The sequence below is a fragment of the Harmonia axyridis genome, chromosome X, assembly GCF_914767665.1.
Source record: "Harmonia axyridis chromosome X, icHarAxyr1.1, whole genome shotgun sequence".
Taxonomy (NCBI): domain Eukaryota; kingdom Metazoa; phylum Arthropoda; class Insecta; order Coleoptera; family Coccinellidae; genus Harmonia; species Harmonia axyridis.
The window spans coordinates 33,860,238-33,867,737 of NC_059508.1; the positions used below are offsets into that span (position 1 = coordinate 33,860,238).

Sequence of the window (7,500 nt, forward strand, 5' to 3'; positions counted from 1 at the left end):
GTCGTTCACGTCATGCATCGGTATCTTAAATCGCGCCGAAAAGTCGGCTCACGTCATGCATCGGCGTCTTTTTTTTGTGCCACCGATGCATGACGTGAACGACTTTTCGGCTCGATTTAAGATACCGATGCATGACGTGAACGACTTTACGGCGCGATTTAAGATACCGATGCATGACGTGAACGACTTTTCGGCGCGATTTAAGATACCGATGCATGACGTGAACGACTTTACGGCGCGATTTAAAGCTATACCGATGCATGACGTAAACAAGATCACACCGATGCAGCACGTTAACATTAAAGCCCGCCTAATCCGATCGATGGAGGCCGTCTCGAGTGTCCAACTTGCTCACAAGAGCCGAGAAACAAACCGATGCATCACGTAGACAAGATCGTACCGAATGTTAACACAATCCAAAAGGAAATAATCTTAGATGAATATCGATTCTGATTATTGATTTTTCTTTCGCGATATTGATAGAAGACATCTGAATGAATTTCGAATTAATTCCGAAATCAAAAAAATATTTTCAATAAATTTTTTTTCTAGAGTACCTCGGTCTTTTCTATTTTTTTTCCAAGTTTCGTACGTCAATCAACATACATCCCAGAAAAAATCATCTCTCTAACTATCCTGGTTCAAAAGTTGTATCGGAACTTTTCACGTCGAAAAAGAACATAGGCGAAAAAGGACGTGAACATTATTCCTTATAAAAATCAAACCCGACCATGGATTTTGATTCTGATTGTTGATTATCGCTATTAGAACACATTAGGAGGCAACCAAATCAAATTTGAGAAAATTCCACAATCAGAAAATTTTTTTCGAAAAAAAAAAAAAAATTCGAGAACACCTCGGTCATGGCAAGTTATTTCCCACAATCCATTCCCCAATCAACGTACATCCCAGAAAAAATCATCTCTCTAACTATCCTGGTTCAAAAGTTGTATCGGAACTTTTCACGTCGAAAAAGAACATAGGCGAAAAAGGACGTGAACATTATTCCTTATAAAAATCAAACCCGACCATGGATTTTGATTCTGATTGTTGATTATCGCTATTAGAACACATTAGGAGGCAACCAAATCAAATTTGAGAAAATTCCACAATCAGAAAATTTTTTTCGAAAAAAAAAAAAATTCGAGGACACCTCGGTCATGGCAAGTTATTTCCCACAATCCATTCCCCGATCCACGTACATCCCAGAAAAAATCATCTCTCTAACTATCCTGGTTCAAAAGTTGTATCGGAACATTTTCACGTCGAAAATATATCTCTAAGTCCAAACCGATGCACCACGTAAACTAGGGCAGACCGATGCACCACGTAATATCGGGCAGACCGATGCAGAACGTAAACTCGATCATACCGATGCTTCACGTAATCTCGATCTTACCGATGCACCACGTAAACAAGGGCAGACCGATGCAGAACGTAAAGTAGATCTTACCGATGCACCACGTAATCTCGATCTTACCGATGCACCACGTAATCTCCATCTTACCGATGCACCACGTGAACTGGATCTTACCGATGCAGAACGTGAATTGGATCTTACCGATGCAGAACGTGAATTGGATCTTACCGATGCACCACGTAAACTCGATCATACCGATGCACCACGTAATCTCGGGCAGACCGATGCACAACGTAAATGACGATCGGGACCGGGGCGATCGGTCGTATCTGACACCGCCGGCTCGGTTCTAACATCGTCAATGAGTCGGGGTTGTAAAAAAGGACGTGAACATTTTTCCTTATAAAAATCAAACCCGACCATGGATTTTGATTCTGATTGTTGATTATCGCTACTAGAACATATAAGGAGGCAACCAAATCAAATTTGAGAAAATTCCACGATCAGAAAATTTTTTTCGAAAAAAAAAAAAAATCGTAATCACCTCGGTCATGGCGAGTTATTTTCCGTATTTCATTCCACAATCAACGTACAACATAGAAGAAATCATCTCTCTAACTATCCTGGTTCAAAAGTTGTATCGGAACATTTCACGTCGTAATATCTCGCCAAGTCCAGACCTCGGCGATAGGTAGTATCTGACACCGTCCGCTCGGGACTGACATCGACTTGGACTCGGGCTGATGATGGGGAGGCGTTTAAGGACGTGAACATTTTTCCTTATAAAAATTAAAGTCGACAATGAATATTGATTCTGATTACTGATTTACGCTTTAAAAACACATTAGAAGGCAACCAAATCGAATTTGAGGAAATTCCACGATCAGAAAATTTTTTTCGAAAAAAAAAAAAATCCGAAAAATATTTTTCGATTCCGATTACTGATTTACTCTTTTAGAACACATTAGGAGGCAACCAAATCAAATTTGAGAAAATTCCACAATCAGAAAATTTTTTTCGAAAAAAAAAAAAATTCGAGGACACCTCGGTCATGGCAAGTTATTTCCCACAATCCATTCCCCGATCCACGTACATCCCAGAAAAAATCATCTCTCTAACTATCCTGGTTCAAAAGTTGTATCGGAACATTTTCACGTCGAAAATATATCTCTAAGTCCAAACCGATGCACCACGTAAACTAGGGCAGACCGATGCACCACGTAATATCGGGCAGACCGATGCAGAACGTAAACTCGATCATACCGATGCTTCACGTAATCTCGATCTTACCGATGCACCACGTAAACAAGGGCAGACCGATGCAGAACGTAAAGTAGATCTTACCGATGCACCACGTAATCTCGATCTTACCGATGCACCACGTAATCTCCATCTTACCGATGCACCACGTGAACTGGATCTTACCGATGCACCACGTAATCTCAATCTTACCGATGCACCACGTGAACTGGATCTTACCGATGCAGAACGTGAATTGGATCTTACCGATGCACCACGTAAACTCGATCTTACCGATGCACCACGTAATCTCGATCTTACCGATGCACCACGTGAACTGGATCTTACCGATGCAGAACGTGAATTGGATCTTACCGATGCACCACGTAAACTCGATCTTACCGATGCACCACGTAATCTCAATCTTACCGATGCACCACGTGAACTGGATCTTACCGATGCAGAACGTGAATTGGATCTTACCGATGCACCACGTAAACTCGATCTTACCGATGCACCACGTAATCTCGATCTTACCGATGCACCACGTGAACTGGATCTTACCGATGCAGAACGTGAATTGGATCTTACCGATGCACCACGTAAACTCGATCTTACCGATGCACCACGTAATCTCGATCTTACCGATGCACCACGTGAACTGGATCTTACCGATGCAGAACGTGAATTGGATCTTACCGATGCACCACGTAAACTCGATCTTACCGATGCACCACGTAATCTCAATCTTACCGATGCATCACGTAATCTCGATCTTACCGATGCAGAACGTAAACTCGATCATACCGATGCACCACGTTATCTCGGCAGACCGATGCAGAACGTAAAAAAAAAGCTTACAGCACGCGGTGTTCCCAAGCGGTCACCCATCCAAGTACTAACCGCGCCCGACGCTGCTTGGCTTCAGTGTTCTGACGAGAACTGGCAATTTCAGCGTGGTATGGCCGTAAACAACAAATATAGCGATATTTTCTATGATATCTCACTTTTTGGGAGCGGAAAGGACGTGAACGTTTTTCCTTATAAAAAATGAAATAACTTTTGGATATTAATTCTGATTGTTGATTTAAGTTTTAAGAACACATTAGGACATATCTCAATGAAATTTGAGGGATTTCCGAAATCGAAAAATATTTTTCGAAAAAAAAAAAAAATCCCAGAAGACCTCGGTCATCTCAAGTTTATTTCCATATTCTATTACACAATCAACGTACATCACAAAAGGAACCATCTCTCTAACTATCACAGTTAAATTTTTGTATCGGAACATTTCACGTCGGAATATCTCGCTAAGTCCAGACCGGGGAGATCGGTCGCATTTGACACCGTCCGCTCCGGTCTAACATCGTCTTGGAGTCGGGGTAACGATGGAGAGGCGTTTAAGGACGTGAACATTTTTCCTTATAAAAATTAAAGTCGACAATGAATATTGATTCTGATTACTGATTTACTCTTTTAGTACACATTAGAAGGCAACGCAATCAGATTTGAGGAAATTTCAAGATCAGAAAATTTTTTTCGAAAAAAAAAAAAATTCAAGAACACCTGGGTCATGGCAAGTTATTTCCCACAATCCATTCCACAATCAACGTACAACATAGAAGAAATCATCTCTCTAACTATCCTGGTTCAAAAGTTGTATCGGAACATTTCACGTCGAAATACCTCGCCAAGTCCAGACCGGGGCGATAGGTAGTATCTGACACCGTCCGCTCGGGACTGACATCGACTTGGACTCGGGCTAATGATGGGGAGGCGTTTAAGGACGTGAACATTTTTCCTTATAAAAATTAAAGTCGACAATGAATATTGATTCTGATTACTGATTTACGCTTTAAAAACACATTAGAAGGCAACCAAATCAAATTTGAGGAAATTCCAAAATCAGAAAATTTTTTTTCAAAAAAAAAAAAATCCGAAAAATATTTTTCGATTCTGATTACTGATTTACTCTTTTAGAACACATTAGAAGGCAACGAAATCAAATTTGAGTGAAATCCAAAATCAGAAAATATTTTTCGAAAAAAAAAAAAAATTCGAGAACACCTCGGTCATGGCAAGTTATTTTCCACAATCCATTCCCCAATCAACGTACATCCCAGAAAAAATCATCTCTCTAACTATCCTGGTTCAAAAGTTGTATCGGAACATTTTCACGTCGAAAATATATCTCAGAGTCCAGACCGATGCAGAACGTAAACTCGATCATACCGATGCTTCACGTAATCTCGATCTTACCGATGCACAACGTAAACTAGATCACACCGATGCAGAACGTAAACTCGATCATACCGATGCACCACGTAAACTCAGGCAGACCGATGCAGAACGTGAACTCGATCTTACCGATGCACCACGTAATCTCGATCTTACCGATGCACCACGTAAACTCGGGCAGACCGATGCAGAACGTGAACTCGATCTTACCGATGCACCACGTAAACTAGGGCTGACCGATGCATCACGTAAACGACGATCGAGAGGCGCGAAAGGACGTGAACGTTTTTCATTATAAAAATTGAAATAAATGATAAATAATGATTCTGATTGTTGGTTATCATTTTTAATAAGCATTAGGAGGCAACCAAATGAAATTTGAGGAAATTCCGATAATAGAAAATTTTTTCGAAAAAAAAAAAAAATTCATGAAATCCTCGGTCATCGCAAAATATTTACCATATTCTGTTCGATAATCAACGTATATTTAAGAAGGAATCATATCTGTATCTATCTTGGTTCAAATTTTGTATCGGAACATTTTGACCAAAGTCCGAGCTTCGGCCGAAACAGACACCGCTGACCTGGCCTATCGATCGACCGAGAGTCGGGGATAGAGCGTAAGTGTTGTCTGGAGGGGAACCCTGTGCTCTCCTGACATATATAGGGAAGGTGGTCGCGTTGGGCGATGCAGAACGTTTGGATCGGGAATTATATTTTTGGTTCAGCTATTGGAATATGGTTTATTGTTGGTATATATTGGCGAAATAACGTTCTTACTGACTGGGGATATTCATAAAAATGAGTCCGGAGATTTTCAGATCGAAGTCCGAGTGATCCGACTTGGAAGGCGTGTTGGGTGGGTCGAGATGGCTTAGATAGATCAGACGAGGCGGGCTAAGTGTTGACGTCATGCATCGGTCCATTTTCAGATTGAGTCCGAGTAATCCGACTTTGAAAGAGTGTTGGGTGCGTCGAGACTGTTTAGATAGATCGGACGAGGCGGACTAGGTGTTAACGACATGCATCGGTATATTTTCTGATCGGAGTCCGAAGAAATCGGCCCTAGTAGGCGCAGCGGACGGTCGAGACGGCCTCGGTGGGTCGGATCGATCGGGAAAAGTTTGCTAAATCGTGTCTGGAGGGGAACCTTGGGTTCTCCTGACATATATAGGGGATAAGGTTTGGGTGAACGATTCTTCACGTAAAAGTTGAGTAATTTATTTTTCGATAAGCTTTTGGATATTGATGAGAAGTATATGTATATCTTCGATTAAAAGAATTCTTACCGTCTCCATGTATATTATATTAGATATATAAGAAATAGTTAACGTGATGCATCGGCCGATTTCCGGATCGGAGTTCGAGAGATGCGACTTTCGATGCGCGATGGGTGGTTCGAGACGGCCTAGATCGATCGGACGAGGCGGACTAGGTGTTAACGACATGCATCGGCGGATTTTCTGATCGGAGTCCGAAGAAATCAGCTCTAGTAGGCGCGGCGAACGGTCGAAACGGCCTCGATCGATCGGACGAGGCGGACTAGGTGTTAACGACATGCATCGGCGGATTTTCTGATCGGAGTCCGAAGAAATCAGCTCTAGTAGGCGCGGCGAACGGTCGAAACGGCCTCGGTGGGTCGGATCGATCGGGAAAAGTTTGCTAAATCGTGTCTGGAGGGGAATCCGGGGTTCTCCTGACATATATAGAAGGGGTGGAGAATGGGTCCTGTCCTAGACTGTTTGGAGTTCTTTTTAGGATGATATTCAGTTGGTAAGTGGTAGACCCGAATCCGACCTCGGCGTTTGGGTACTGGCAAGGTGTGTTGGTTTCGGCTTTCGCATCTTGGGTCGCTTTCGTCAACCTCATGCAGCGAGGTCGCGGTCCGCTTCGTCTCTTTGTAGTCGAATGGCCTTTAAGCGACCAACCTTAAAATCGTGATCCTCTGCCCGTTGCGGGTTATGTTCACAAAAAATTTGCAACCACTCAATTCGTTCCGAGCGACAAATATTGTTGAATCTCGAATCACCGTGTCGTTATATTCACATGTATAGCGAAGGGTCGAGATGGAATGTGTATAAGAAATTAGTTGATAGCCGGGGGTTCGTATTATATATGGACGCCTTGGCGAGGGATTGTTTCTAGAAACTTTCTCATTTTTGATCGGTGTTTTGTCCGAGATGATGATGATGTATATATAGCTTGAGTCTCATGCTGACTGGGGGCTGTTACGTCGTTTCGTCGAGGACTTGCACTTACTGATGTGCGGCGCTAGTCGAAGTCAATCGACATGGCTAGTGCCACATGACGAGAGGCGAACGGGTTTGGCCATACCGGCAATCTCGTGGACCGATCGTATAAGCACGCAGTTCCCTGGTTGATCCTGCCAGTAGTCATATGCTTGTCTCAAAGATTAAGCCATGCATGTCTCAGTACAAGCCAAATTAAGGTGAAACCGCGAAAGGCTCATTAAATCAGTTATGGTTCCTTAGATCGTACCCACATTTACTTGGATAACTGTGGTAATTCTAGAGCTAATACATGCAAATAGAGCTCCGACCGGGAACGGAAGGAGCGCTTTTATTAGATCAAAACCAATAGGTGGCGGGTTCGCTCGTCATCGTACAATTTGGTGACTCTGAATAACTTTAAGCTGATCGCAT

The 7,500-nt window shown here is 42.5% G+C and overlaps 2 non-coding genes across 2 annotated transcripts in view; one reads left to right on the forward strand and one right to left on the reverse strand.

The window, feature by feature from the left end:
• Positions 1-3,453: 3,453 nt before the first annotated feature.
• LOC123687966 lies at positions 3,454-3,572 on the reverse strand. Its single transcript, XR_006749667.1, has one exon. It is a non-coding gene; the product is annotated as a 5S ribosomal RNA (ribosomal RNA).
• A 3,635-nt stretch (positions 3,573-7,207) lies between these two features.
• The window catches only part of LOC123687464, a 1,906-nt gene continuing 1,613 nt past the window's right edge, over positions 7,208-7,500 (forward strand). Inside the window, exon 1 of the ribosomal RNA XR_006749188.1 lies at positions 7,208-7,500. This exon is cut by the window's right edge and continues 1,613 nt beyond it. This is a non-coding gene — a ribosomal RNA (small subunit ribosomal RNA).